This window comes from Atractosteus spatula, chromosome 10 (genome assembly GCF_055471065.1).
Source record: "Atractosteus spatula isolate fAtrSpa1 chromosome 10, fAtrSpa1.hap1, whole genome shotgun sequence".
In the NCBI taxonomy this organism is placed as follows: domain Eukaryota; kingdom Metazoa; phylum Chordata; class Actinopteri; order Semionotiformes; family Lepisosteidae; genus Atractosteus; species Atractosteus spatula.
The window spans coordinates 22,907,689-22,920,870 of NC_142715.1; the positions used below are offsets into that span (position 1 = coordinate 22,907,689).

A 13,182-nucleotide genomic window follows, 5' to 3' on the forward strand; every position below is an offset into this window, starting at 1 on the left:
AAGCAGGACCACAGGAGATGGGTCACAGTCTCCTCCTCGCCGCAGCCCACCCTAACGCAGCGAGGGCTGGGGGTGAGGCCCCTACGGTACAAGAAAGTTCGTACCGGTAAGCACTGGTGGACGACACTCCAGGCTAAATCTCTGTGAATGTTGCACAGAAACTTAGAGGATGTGTGTTTCCACACCTTCCTTGTTTGGGCTGATGTTAAAATGCCCACAGGGGTCTGCCTATTGTTCTGGGGTGCAACAAAATCTTCCAGTTTTTGGACGCTGACATCTCGGAGGGGAATATGGCCAATTGGGTGAGATCTTAGAAAACTTTTAACTGTCCCATAAATTGCAGGGCATGTGTCAGAGAGTGGGACATCCAGCTTGGGTCTGACACCCCACACTCTGAACACCTCCCTACCTATCCAGAGCCTGGAAAAATAAGTCCAGGTACGCGCTGCAGGTGCTGTTGCAAAGCCTCTCAGCACAGAGGCCAGGAAAATGCACAGCAGCTTCGTAGCAATATCTGGGACAGACTTCCCCCCTGAGGGTAGCGGCCTGTACATTATTTCCCTTCTGAGTCTTTCCTGCTTCCCACCCCATAGAAATTGAAACATCAATCTCCTCAGCACCGCCGCAACACGGTGTGGGATTGGGAAGGTAGAAGCCAGAAAATTCAAGATAGGCAAGAGCTCAGCTTTGATGACCAGCACCTTCCCTGTCATGGTGAGGTCTCGGTCCTTCCATTGCATCAGTTTTTTGTTTAAGATTGGCAATTTGTTCTGCCAATTTACTGTTCCCATCTCTTCTCCAAAATACACCCCCAGGACCTTAATTCTCTTCTCTTGCAGCCTGAGATCATGTCCTTCTTTTGGTTCCCTCCAGTTCTGATAAAAAATCTCACTCTTAGATTTGTTAATTTTTGCAGAGGAAGCCAAAGAGAAACGATCACAGCACTGCAGAGCTCTGCTAATTGAGGCATTGTCAGAGAGGAGCAGGGTGACGTCATCCATGTATAGAGACGTCTTTACCTCTCCTCCCCCACTTCCAGGCACTGGTATCCCATTAATGGCCTGATCCTGGCGCAAGGCACAGGTTAAGGGCTCCATAGCCAAAACAAATAACAAGGGGGATAATGGGCAGCCCTGCCTCACCCCTGAACAGACTTCAAAGGGGCGTGATCTATTGCCATTAACCATTACACTGCTGTTGCTACCTGTGTACAGCAGGTTAATCCACTTTCTCATGATGGGGCCAAACTTCATGTGCTCAAGTACCGATGTTAAGTACTGCCGGTTTAGGCGGTCAAAGGCCTTTTCTAGGTCTACACCTAAAATGCACAGAGGGAGGGAGCGATCCTCCGAGTACAGACAGACATCCCTCAACAAGGCCAGGTTGTCGCTCATCAGGCGTCCTGCTATCCCACAAGTCTGTTCTTTCCCTACCAGTGAGGCCACTACATTTTGTAGGCGCAGGAAAAGGGCTTTGGACAGGATCTTAGTGTCCACGCCTAACAGGCTGAGGGGTCTCCAGTTCTTTATGTCATTCTTTGCTCCTTTCTTAAACAAGAGAGAGATAGTGCCTTCTCTTAAGGAGTCAGGCAGCAATTCTGTCTTATAGCTTTCCTCGAATAGGAGCAGTAGCGGATCCTGAAGCAGGTCCCAAAAGGTGCAATAAAATTCTTTAGGGAGCCCGTCAGCACCCGGAGTTTTTCCCTTCTGTAAGCTCTCCATAGCCTGTCTCAGCTCTTCTACTGTCAAATCCCTCTCTAGTACTTCCCTATCTTCTTCGCTCAAAACGTTTTCTAGCTTTGAGGTGAAAAAAAGAATTTCTTCATCCTTTACCTCTGTAGAGCTGTACAGTCTTGAGTAGAAGGCCTCGGTGCAGGAGAGGATAGCACTCGGCTCTGTTCTCTCTCGTCCCTCCTCATCAACTACACTTTCCATGACAGACTTGGAGCCTACCACTTTCCTGAAAAAGAAGCGAGTGCACTTCTCATTTTCTTCTAAGAACTGCACTCTGCTTCTTAACAGCACTCCTCGACTACTTTCTTCGGCTATGCTCCGGATGTCCTTTTTTAAAAGGGTGATATCCTCGAGCACATCGAAGCCACTGTGCAGCATCGTGTAGAGGCGCTGCAGCTGCCTCTGTTTCCTGGCTAGCACTCCTCTCCGTCTGGCAGCAGCCTTCCTTCCCTCAGCCATGAAAAAGGCCTTTGTCCTCACCTTCACCTCCTCCCACCACTCTCCTACTGACCCGTACAGACACTGCAAGGACAGCCACTGTGATAGTTTCTCCTTGTAGCGGGATACTACCCCCTCGTTCTCTAGCAGCTTTGTGTTGAGTTTCCAGAGGCCTGGGCCAAAGACAGTCCCGCCCTGGAGTTCCACTCTACACCCTAAAGCCTGATGATCTGAGAAGAAGACAGGCTGAAGAGTGACCCCAACAACTTTCACTCTCGCTGAGACAAAGCAATAGTCAATTCTGGAGCTGCTATTCCTCCCTGACCATGTATATCCTGCTGTTGTGGGATATATACATCTATATGTGTCTGAGAGTTTAAAGTCTTGAACTAAGTTTTGCAGGGCCAGTGAGCTGGAATCCAATTTTATCGGAGAGCTAGACTGCCTGTCTGTGTGCTCTAAGATACAATTAAAATCCCCTCCCACTATCACGTCTGTGCTACATAACAATAGGGGAGAGAGTGCCTTGAGTAGCTCCACCCTTCCTCCCACGTCAGTAGGACAATACACATTGATTAGCCGCAGGTTAACGGTCCCCCATTCCACATCCACACACAGCAACCTGCCATCTATGACCCTCTGAATACTTTTCAATTTGAAAGCCCATCCTTTGAAAAGAATGGCCACGCCAGAGGCTCTGTTGTTATTGTCCCCTGACCAAACAGAAAGCCCTTTATCCCACCTATCTTCAAAGCTTTTATACCTCTCTTGATAGGCTAAAGCACACTCCTGCAACATCAACACATCTCCCTCTCTCTGCTGGAGGTAATCAAAGACAGACTGACATTTAACTCTGTCATTGATACCTCTGGTGTTAAGAGAAATTATGTTTAGAGCCATATTACATAAGAAAGTGGAACCAGTCTTTACAAAACACATTTCTCTTCTGTCTCACCTATTACCTTCTTCTTTTTCTTTTTCTTCTTACCAATTTCCTGCCAGCCATCCTCTGAAAGAGCCTTCATCAGGGTGGCAGCAGTAAAAGCGTTCACAGAGTCCGTTTCAAGGAAGGGGGTAGAGGGAGGGGTGGAGGGGTTCCAGCTGTCCCCATCACCATGCTCTCCTTCCTCCTCGCTCGGGGAGAAAACAGAGTCATTTTTCCTTTTCCTCACGTCCAGCTCCTGGGAGCACTGAGGGGAAAGGGGTGCAGCCGATGCACCAGTCTCCTCTTCCCCCTCACCCACCAGCTGCTGCAGATCCTCCGTGATGGACTGGATGGAGGAGAGGAGGGCGTCTGTAGCACTTGCAGAGTCTGGGAAAAGCAGCTCCGCTGAATCCTGGGTATCCTCGCTGGACCCGCTCCACCGGGGGGCCCCACACTGGCCCTCGTTCTGAGGAGCAGGAGTGGGGGAGGGGTCCTCGCTGTTCTCGGGGGTTTTCAAACCCTCGTGCTTGTCTGGTGCAGTCTGCGGTTGTGGGGGCGTAGTGGATCTCTCTTCCACCGGCCCCGGAGCCACAGCAGGACTGATCCTGGCTGGAGGCTGAGAGTCTTTGTCCAACAAGGGTTCTTTGTTTGACTTGTTGTTTGCTTTGGCTTTTCGGGCCGGTTTGGCTGAAACAAGCACTGCCTCATCCTTTCTCATTTTGAGTTTATTGGCGTAGGCGTGAGGGCAGTTCTTAAAAACGTGTCCTTCCGAGCCACATAAATTGCACTTTGGCAGCATTGAACAGTCAGAGGCTAAATGTCCCTGTTTGCCACAGGTCTTGCAGCATTTCACAGTGCAGGACGATGCCAGGTGTCCCACAGCACCACAGCGCCGACACACCTTTGGTTGTCCCACATAAAAAACATAGCCATTGCAGGCGCCCAGCCGGATTGTAGAGGGCAGGTGCCTTAAGCCTCCATTTACATTGTCCGGTAGCAAGCGAACCTCGAATTTCCTTGCTCCTGTTTTTATACCGTCAACATCTCTAACCTCAGTTCCATGGTGGACGGTGCAGTACTGGTTAAGCCAGGTGTGAATGTCCTCCGTCTTTGCCAGTTCCGAGAACATAACAACATGCACGGTTTTCCTCTCTCTCTGTGTCAAAGGCTGCAAGTTGATCTTCTCAAGAGCAGGAACTTTCCCTCTTTTTGCCTCAAACACATCCACACATTGTTCAAACAGAGGATAGGAAGCAAATACAATCTCAAACGCTTTCTGACCTGGGAGAGCGAAGATGAAATCCAAGTGCCGAGGTTCAAAGCCAAGTTCCTTCTGCAACACTTTTCTGCTGAACTGCATACGATCCATGAAGAGATCATCCAAAAGCTCAAAACGCACAGCATTCTTGCGGGACCCAAAAGTTGCCATTTCGTAAACTGCAAAACAAACACTGCTTCCACAAAACAAGAAAACAATCCAACAACTCCACCTACAGGCTGATCAAGGTATCCTTTTTCAATTTTTAAGAACTTTATTTTCTTTTCACAAAAAAGTACAGGACATCACAATTTAGAACGCTTTACATTAATATACATACTTAAAACAGTATATATGATCACATCTCATTACATTTTGACACGGTACCAGTTACATAGCAACAATTTCTTTTTTTCTGGTGCAAATCACATTCTTTACTTAAACATCATAATGTTTTTCACAGTTTCTTGAGATATTGACCTATGCTCTCTATTTCCCACAGATTTTCTGCTTCCTCCCTCCCTTCTCTCCACAGATCTCTGAGGTAATAGTTCTCTCGGGTGATGAAAAGGGCCAGGCTACCTGCTGCCTTGACTGGGACCTCGATGCCTTTGAACAGCCCCATGTTCTTCACTCTCCACAGGGCGTCTTTCCCACTGTTCACCACGGCCCAGATCCTGTCAAACACGTCAGGAGGAAGTTTGACAGGAGAGATGCCGTATATGACGAAAGCAGCGGTCAGGGTAAATTGGGGCGAGAAAACTTGCAACCAATCTTCAAACTGTGCCCAGAAGGCCTTAGCAAAAAAGCAGGACCACAGGAGATGGGTCACAGTCTCCTCCTCGCCGCAGCCCACCCTAACGCAGCGAGGGCTGGGGGTGAGGCCCCTACGGTACAAGAAAGTTCGTACCGGTAAGCACTGGTGGACGACACTCCAGGCTAAATCTCTGTGAATGTTGCACAGAAACTTAGAGGATGTGTGTTTCCACACCTTCCTTGTTTGGGCTGATGTTAAAATGCCCACAGGGGTCTGCCTATTGTTCTGGGGTGCAACGAAATCTTCCAGTTTTTGGACGCTGACATCTCGGAGGGGAATATGGCCAATTGGGTGAGATCTTAGAAAACTTTTAACTGTCCCATAAATTGCAGGGCATGTGTCAGAGAGTGGGACATCCAGCTTGGGTCTGACACCCCACACTCTGAACACCTCCCTACCTATCCAGAGCCTGGAAAAATAAGTCCAGGTACGCGCTGCAGGTGCTGTTGCAAAGCCTCTCAGCACAGAGGCCAGGAAAATGCACAGCAGCTTCGTAGCAATATCTGGGACAGACTTCCCCCCTGAGGGTAGCGGCCTGTACATTATTTCCCTTCTGAGTCTTTCCTGCTTCCCACCCCATAGAAATTGAAACATCAATCTCCTCAGCACCGCCGCAACACGGTGTGGGATTGGGAAGGTAGAAGCCAGAAAATTCAAGACAGGCAAGAGCTCAGCTTTGATGACCAGCACCTTCCCTGTCATGGTGAGGTCTCGGTCCTTCCATTGCATCAGTTTTTTGTTTAAGATTGGCAATTTGTTCTGCCAATTTACTGTTCCCATCTCTTCTCCAAAATACACCCCCAGGACCTTAATTCTCTTCTCTTGCAGCCTGAGATCATGTCCTTCTTTTGGCTCCCTCCAGTTCTGATAAAAAATCTCACTCTTAGATTTGTTAATTTTTGCAGAGGAAGCCAAAGAGAAACGATCACAGCACTGCAGAGCTCTGCTAATTGAGGCATTGTCAGAGAGGAGCAGGGTGACGTCATCCATGTATAGAGATGTCTTTACCTCTCCTCCCCCACTTCCAGGCACTGGTATCCCATTAATGGCCTGATCCTGGCGCAAGGCACAGGCTAAGGGCTCCATAGCCAAAACGAATAACAAGGGGGATAATGGGCAGCCCTGCCTCACCCCTGAACAGACTTCAAAGGGGCGTGATCTATTGCCATTAACCATTACTCTGCTGTTGCTACCTGTGTACAGCAGGTTAATCCACTTTCTCATGATGGGGCCAAACTTCATGTGCTCAAGTACCGATGTCAAGTACTGCCGGTTTAGGCGGTCAAAGGCCTTTTCTAGGTCTACACCTAAAATGCAGAGAGGGAGGGAGCGATCCTCCGAGTACAGACAGACATCCCTCAACAAGGCCAGGTTGTCGCTCATCAGGCGTCCTGCTATCCCACAAGTCTGTTCTTTCCCTACCAGTGAGGCCACTACATTTTGTAGGCGCAGGAAAAGGGCTTTGGACAGGATCTTAGTGTCCACGCCTAACAGGCTGAGGGGTCTCCAGTTCTTTATGTCATTCTTTGCTCCTTTCTTAAACAAGAGAGAGATAGTGCCTTCTCTTAAGGAGTCAGGCAGCAATTCTGTCTTATAGCTTTCCTCGAATAGGAGCAGTAGCGGATCCTGAAGCAGATCCCAAAAGGTGCAATAAAATTCTTTAGGGAGCCCGTCAGCACCCGGAGTTTTCCCCTTCTGTAAGCTCTCCATAGCCTGTCTCAGCTCTTCTACTGTCAAATCCCTCTCAAGTACTTCCCTATCTTCTTCACTCAAAACGTTTTCTAGCTTTGAGGTGAAAAAATGAATTTCTTCATCCTTTACCTCTGTAGAGCTGTACAGTCTTGAGTAGAAGGCCTCGGTGCAGGAGAGGATAGCACTCGGCTCTGTTCTCTCTCGTCCCTCCTCATCAACTACACTTTCCATGACAGACTTGGAGCCTACCACTTTCCTGAAAAAGAAGCGAGTACACTTCTCATTTTCTTCCAAGAACTGCACTCTGCTTCTTAACAGCACTCCTCGACTACTTTCTTCGGCTATGCTCCGGATGTCCTTTTTTAAAAGGGTGATATCCTCGAGCACATCGAAGCCACTGTGCAGCATCGTGTAGAGACGCTGCAGCTGCCTCTGTTTCCTGGCTAGCACTCCTCTCCGTCTGGCAGCAGCCTTCCTTCCCTCAGCCATGAAAAAGGCCTTTGTCCTCACCTTCACCTCCTCCCACCACTCTCCTACTGACCCGTACAGACACTGCAAGGGCAGCCACTGTGATAGTTTCTCCTTGTAGCGGGATACTACCCCCTCGTTCTCTAGCAGCTTTGTGTTGAGTTTCCAGAGGCCTGGGCCAAAGACAGTCCCGCCCTGGAGTTCCACTCTACACCCTAAAGCCTGATGATCTGAGAAGAAGACAGGCTGAAGAGTGACCCCAACAACTTTCACTCTCGCTGAGACAAAGCAATAGTCAATTCTGGAGCTGCTATTCCTCCCTGACCATGTATATCCTGCTGTTGTGGGATATATACATCTATATGTGTCTGAGAGTTTAAAGTCTTGAACTAAGTTTTGCAGGGCCAGTGAGCTGGAATCCAATTTTATCGGAGAGCTAGACTGCCTGTCTGTGTGCTCTAAGATACAATTAAAATCCCCTCCCACTATCACGTCTGTGCTACATAACAATAGGGGAGAGAGTGCCTTGAGTAGCTCCACCCTTCCTCCCACGTCAGTAGGACAATACACATTGATTAGCCGCAGGTTAACGGTCCCCCATTCCACATCCACACACAGCAACCTGCCATCTATGACCCTCTGAATACTTTTCAATTTGAAAGCCCATCCTTTGAAAAGAATGGCCACGCCAGAGGCTCTGTTGTTATTGTCCCCTGACCAAACAGAAGGCCCTTTATCCCACCTATCTTCGAAGCTTTTATACCTCTCTTGATAGGCTAAAGCACACTCCTGCAACATCAACACATCTCCCTCTCTCTGCTGGAGGTAATCAAAGACAGACTGACATTTAACTCTGTCATTGATACCTCTGGTGTTAAGAGAAATTATGTTTAGAGCCATATTACATAAGAAAGTGGAACCAGTCTTTACAAAACACATTTCTCTTCTGTCTCACCTGTTACCTTCTTCTTTTTCTTTTTCTTCTTACCAATTTCCTGCCAGCCATCCTCTGAATGAGCCTTCATCAGGGTGGCAGCAGTAAAAGCGTTCACAGAGTCCATTTCAAGGAAGGGGCTAGAGGGAGGGGTGGAGGGGTTCCAGCTGTCCCCATCGCCATGCTCTCCTTCCTCCTCGCTCGGGGAGAAAACAGAGTCATTTTTCCTTTTCCTCACGTCCAGCTCCTGGGAGCACTGAGGGGAAAGGGGTGCAGCCGATGCACCAGTCTCCTCTTCCCCCTCACCCACCAGCTGCTGCAGATCCTCCGTGATGGACTGGATGGAGGAGAGGAGGGCATCTGTAGCACTTGCAGAGTCTGGGAAAAGCAGCTCCGCTGAATCCTGGTTATCCTCGCTGGACCCGCTCCACCGGGGGGCCCCACACTGGCCCTCGTTCTGAGGAGCAGGAGTGGGGGAGGGGTCCTCGCTGTTCTCGGGGGTTTTCAAACCCTCGTGCTTGTCTGGTGCAGTCTGCGGTTGTGGGGGCGTAGTGGATCTTTCTTCCACCGGCCCCGGAGCCACAGCAGGACTGATCCTGGCTGGAGGCTGAGAGTCTTTGTCCAACAAGGGTTCTTTGTTTGACTTGTTGTTTGCTTTGGCTTTTCGGGCCGGTTTGGCTGAAACAAGCACTGCCTCATCCTTTCTCATTTTGAGTTTATTGGCGTAGGCGTGAGGGCAGTTCTTAAAAACGTGTCCTTCCGAGCCACATAAATTGCACTTTGGCAGCATTGAACAGTCAGAGGCTAAATGTCCCTGTTTGCTACAGGTCTTGCAGCATTTCACAGTGCAGGACGATGCCAGGTGTCCCACAGCACCACAGCGCCGACACACCTTTGGTTGTCCCACATAAAAAACATAGCCATTGCAGGCGCCCAGCCGGATTGTAGAGGGCAGGTGCCTTAAGCCTCCATTTACATTGTCCGGTAGCAAGCGAACCTCGAATTTCCTTGCTCCTGTTTTTATACCGTCAACATCTCTAACCTCAGTTCCATGGTGGACGGTGCAGTACTGGTTAAGCCAGGTGTGAATGTCCTCCGTCTTTGCCAGTTCCGAGAACATAACAACATGCACGGTTTTCCTCTCTCTCTGTGTCAAAGGCTGCAAGTTGATCTTCTCAAGAGCAGGAACTTTCCCTCTTTTTGCCTCAAACACATCCACACATTGTTCAAACAGAGGATAGGTAGCAAATACAACCTCAAATGCTTTCTGACCTGGGAGAGCGAAGATGAAATCAAAGTGCCGAGGTTCAAAGCCAAGTTCCTTCTGCAACACTTTTCTGCTGAAGTGCATACGATCCATGAAGAGGTCATCCAAAAGCTCAAAACGCACAGCATTCTTGCGGGATCCAAAAGTTGCCATTTCGTAAACTGCTAAACAAACACTGCTTCCACAAAACAAGAAAACAATCCAACAACTCCACCTACAGGCTGATCAAGGTATCTCCCCTGCCAGGTAAGTATGAACTGTACAAGCCCCTGCAAGCGGCCCGCACCCACAGCACAAAGCGCGCAGCCTAGGCCAGCTCCTCGCCCCGCACACCACCGCCTCCTGCTGGGCCCACTCTTTCGCACGCTCACACGCCACACTAACACTCAAAAGGGTGGGCAAAACGAGAAAACGAGCGCGCCGTTTCCTACACATCTGCAGTCGCCAATGCGCATTCGCAGCATGTCCCGGGACGCAATTCGGCCTCATTTGCATAACACCAGACCGGCAGATCGCTACGCAAGCTCGCGTCGTGCGGCTGCCACTCACCGAACAAACACCGGAGCCTTTTCAGCAATTTCCAAAAAACGGGCCTGCTCGCCTGCCCACAAGGTTTGTCTCTTACCCGCTCTCCAGAGCCTGCTGCCTTCTGTGCTGTTCACTCGGCACCGCTGCAGCGCACACAACTCCTGCAGCGCGGGGAGAAAGTTTCCACGCTCCGCCGCAGGGAAGGCTCGCTCCGTGCGCACACGTCCTTTCAATGCCAGTTCAACAAGTGCTCCGCATTAGCAGCGTCGGGGCTCCGGCGTGTCGCACCTCACCTCACCTCGCACAGCCCCCTCCTTGAATGTCTGGCGCTGGGCATGCCCCGCCCTCCTCCACCTTATCTTATCGCGTGTGACCACCGACAATGGCCACAATGCCGGGGAACGGCACCTCTAAAGTGTTAATTGGAGCACAGGAACAGCCCGTCTCATCTCGGGGGCCGGCTTCAAAGACAATACAGCAAACATAGCGGGGCGGGGGAAGTAGACGACACGACACATGCAGGTACATTCAGCTCCGGCGGGAACGAGTCATTTGTCGGCCTTTTCAAGTGCTGGGAGCCGAGTAATCCTTCGCTTGTATCGTTTCTCCCCGGTGACTAGATCTCACCCTGCGACTCTCGACTGGGCTCACCCACGGCAGCCCAGCAGGTGTGAGCCTAGCCGGCACCCGGATGGGAGATTCCCCCCGGAAAAGCTCAGGTTGCTGCTGCTCCTGCAAGACGTGTGACAGGGACCAGTAGGGAGCGCTCACCCTGCGGTCTGTGTGGCTTTCTTATGCCCCAGCATCCTGATGGCGACACTCTGCTGCACAAACAGGCGCCGTCCTTCGGGGGAGGCGTAAAACCGAGGTCCCGACCCTCCTTGGCCATTAAGAAATCCCAGGGCGTCTCTCAAAATGAGACGCCGCGGGTGTCACTCTGGTGTTAGTGTTCCCCTTTACCAATCAGTCGGGGTCTCCTCCTAATCCCCGTCTCATATGTAACAATCAATGACGAAGGCCCCCCTGTCCCGCGATATTGCACTTGTCTGCTGGCCGCTGGCTGGCGCCGTGAGATTTAGCACTCGCGCAAGAGATCAGGGGCAGAGCGCGAACGCGGTCTCCCACCCCCCACAAAGTGTGCGCTCCAGGTTCCCTCTCAGGGCTCTGCAACACAGCGGAAAGGCAGCGAGAAGGAGCCTCTTGCTCTGACGCCGCAAGGCCACAAGTGGGCGCAGGTGCCGCGCGCCCGGCCGACGTGTTGGACTGGTGCGCTTTATGTGCTGAAATAAACACGCGACAGCCCAGAAATGTTTTGAGTGCTGTGCATTGGAGGTTTTTGTCTTGTGAAGACTTGCCTTGTGCTCCTCTGAGCAGTTTGTTTGTTCTCCTCCAGTGCGGGACAAGTCAACACAAGGGAGCACATTCGCCAACATCCAGGTACACAATGCGATTTGGAAAGAAACTCCTTTCCAAAGAGCTGCACACGAACGATCCTTCAGTCCCGCTCGGGGGGCGCGGAGCCCCAGCCACACACAGCTTCAAGTAGCGAGTCAGGCGCCATGGCTTTCGCTTGCGGCCACACCACCCTGAATGTGCCCGATCTTGTCTGATCTTGGAAGCTAAGCAGGGTTGGGCCTGGTTAGTACTTGGATGGGAGACTGCCTGGGAATACCAGGTGCTGCAAGCTTTTGCTCTCTCGGCCAGCAGGGGTCGCAGTTGGTACCGTAGGTTTTGGGAGGAAAACCTGGAGGATGGAAAGGTGATCTATAGCCTCATCTCTAGAGATGTTTTGTTGCTATGGCATGTGTGTGACCCATATAAAAAAAACCCATTTGTAAAACGAATATCGAAGCTGCCTCTAAATCTGCAAATGAAGATGAGTCGATAAACCACTTGTTTTTCGCATAACTATACATATATTCATTTATTACTGATTTCATTCATTGAGCACGGATACAATAGAGGTACAGCCATTCACTGTTTGACATGTCTGCACTGGTACAGAACCTAGCAATCAGAAAACGGGTGAAACTGTCTTGAGAATTAGCATACAGTACCGAGGCTCCCATGACCAAATAAAGGCTAACCTCGATAATCAGCCTAAATAATGCAGACTACAGCAAAATGACTGACTTTGAAAAGGAAATGAATGTCCGGAAGGAGTAGCGTAACCAGCTTGAAATGCTTCTCCGGACCTCTAACTAAAAGAAACCGGGAACCAGCAGTGGCATCGACTCCTTTCGAACTGTGATCCGATCGCAGCTCGTGGTGTCATAACTCTTCCGTATCTGATATTGGACCATGCACATCAGGGGAGAGCGCGAAAGCAGTCCCCCACTACCAGAAATTATGCAGTCGAGATTCCCACATTTGGGGAATTCGCAGGAGTCAGCACAGCCGGAGTGCAATGGCCGAGCCTCGCTCTGGGTGAACCGATTTCGATTTTTAAGAACTTTATTTTCTTTTCACAAAAAAGTACAGGGCATCACAATTTAGAAAGCTTTACATTAATATACATACTTAAAACAGTATATATGATCACATCTCATTACATTTGACACGATACCAGTTACATAGCAACAATTTCTTTTTTTCTGGTGCAAATCACATTCTTTACTTAAACATGATAATGTTTTTCACAGTTTCTTGAGATATTGACCTATGCTCTCTATTTCCCACAGATTTTCTGCTTCCTCCCTCCCTTCTCTCCACAGATCTCTGAGGTAATAGTTCTCTCGGGTGATGAACAGGGCCAGGCTACCTGCTGCCTTGACTGGGACCTCGATGCCTTTGAACAGCCCCATGTTCCTCACTCTCCACAGGGCGTCTTTCCCACTGTTCACCACGGCCCAGATCCTGTCAAACACGTCAGGAGGAAGTTTGACAGGAGAGATGCCGTATATGACGAAAGCAGCGGTCAGGGTAAATTGGGGCGAGAGAGCTTGCAACCAATCTTCAAACTGTGCCCAGAAGGCCTTAGCAAAAAAGCAGGACCACAGGAGATGGGTCACAGTCTCCTCCTCGCCGCAGCCCACCCTAACGCAGCGAGGGCTGGGGGTGAGGCCCCTACGGTACAAGAAAGTTCGTACCGGTAAGCACTGGTGGACGACACTCCAGGCTAA

At 50.2% G+C, this 13,182-nt stretch overlaps 2 non-coding genes across 2 annotated transcripts; one reads left to right on the plus strand and one right to left on the minus strand.

The window, feature by feature from the left end:
- The first annotated feature begins 11,628 nt into the window (after positions 1 to 11,628).
- Positions 11,629 to 11,747, plus strand: LOC148825979 (5S ribosomal RNA). The gene has a single exon (XR_016093317.1). It is a non-coding gene; the product is annotated as a 5S ribosomal RNA (ribosomal RNA).
- Positions 11,748 to 12,369: 622 nt separating this feature from the next.
- LOC148825980 (U1 spliceosomal RNA) lies at positions 12,370 to 12,539 on the minus strand. Its single transcript, XR_016093005.1, has one exon. It is a non-coding gene; the product is annotated as a U1 spliceosomal RNA (small nuclear RNA).
- Positions 12,540 to 13,182: the final 643 nt, after the last annotated feature.